Genomic DNA, 1,357 nt, shown 5'->3' on the forward strand with positions numbered 1-1,357 from the left:
CTGATCATCGTCGAGTGGAGTGTTGGTGGCTGACCAGCTGCACGGCCGGGGAATTCGCTACTGCAAGTCAAAGGTGGCGGGGCTTATAAAGCTGTAGGGAGGCTTGCTCAATCTTGCGAAGAGCAGCTCCAGCTGGCCAGTACGTACTAGCAGCAGCTGCTCTATGACCTTCTCACCCCCTCACTAACTAGCTAATTCAGTATGTCTCTTCTGCGGCATCCCTTCCTCCTCCTGCTGGCCCTCGTGGCCTCCGCCTTCCTTAGCGTCCAGGCCAGCTACTACCCACCGGAGGAGAGCGGCTACTACCCAAAGAAGGAGGAGGAGGACTACACAAAGTCGCCTACTGTGCCCTACTACAAGAAGCCCTCCCCTTCCCCGGCCTATTATGACCCCAAACCCTACTACTACTACAAGCCCAAGCCCAAGCCCTACTACTACAAGCCTAAACCCAAATCCTACTACTACAAGCCCAAGCCCTACTATTATTCCAAGCCCAAGCCATACTACTACAAGCCAAAGCCAATGCCAGTCTACTACAAGCCTAAGCCCAAGCCCTACTACAAGCTCCCCGTCTACTACGAGCCCAAGCCCTAATACAAGGCCCCCGTCTACTACAAGCCCAAGCCGCACTACTACTACTACAAGCCTAAGCCCTACTACAAGCCCAAGCCCATCTACAAGCCACCCTACTACACCCCTTCTCCCGTTTACAAGTCCCCCCCTCCTCCTACCTACTACACCCCCTCTCCTGTCTACAAGTCCCCTCCTCCCCCCACATACTATGACCCCACCCCAGTCTACAAGTCTCCTCCTCCCCCCACATACTATGACCCCTCCCCAGTCTACAAGTCTCCCCCACCTCCCACCTACTATGAGCCCTCCCCCATCTACAAGTCTCCCCCACCCCCCACCTACTACGAGCCCGCACCCATCAACAAGTCCCCTCCACCACCAACCTATGATCCTTCTTCAACCTATACCTCGCCCCCTCCCCCTACAGTATACGACCCTCCTTACACTTCACCTTCTCCACCTCCCCCATCTTACTAGGATCACCCCTTATTCACAACATCAATAACATCATCCAAACAAAATGTGGAGGATGTTCTAAATGTAGTTATTCTTTTGAAATAACAGACAAGAGCCATTCTAGAAATTGATTATCTTCATTCATCATAGAATCTCATCAAATCTTTTCATTCATTTTAATGGTCCATGTGTGGGCTTAAAACCTCAATTTCTCATCAGATTCTTTCCGTTACTCACATATATTTTTTACCAACTATGTTGAATGTCTCACAATGGTCATATGATATCGCTTTGCGGTAGCCTATAATTAGTATCGTTGCACGAATAC

The 1,357-nt window shown here is 50.6% G+C and overlaps 1 pseudogene; it reads left to right on the forward strand.

Annotated features, from left to right (window-relative positions):
* The first annotated feature begins 201 nt into the window (after positions 1-201).
* Positions 202-1,050, forward strand: LOC147454458 (uncharacterized; annotated as a pseudogene).
* The last annotated feature ends 307 nt before the right edge of the window (positions 1,051-1,357 follow it).

Source organism: Adiantum capillus-veneris, chromosome 7 (assembly GCF_014529385.1).
Source record: "Adiantum capillus-veneris isolate H3 chromosome 7, ASM1452938v2, whole genome shotgun sequence".
NCBI classification, from domain to species: domain Eukaryota; kingdom Viridiplantae; phylum Streptophyta; class Polypodiopsida; order Polypodiales; family Pteridaceae; genus Adiantum; species Adiantum capillus-veneris.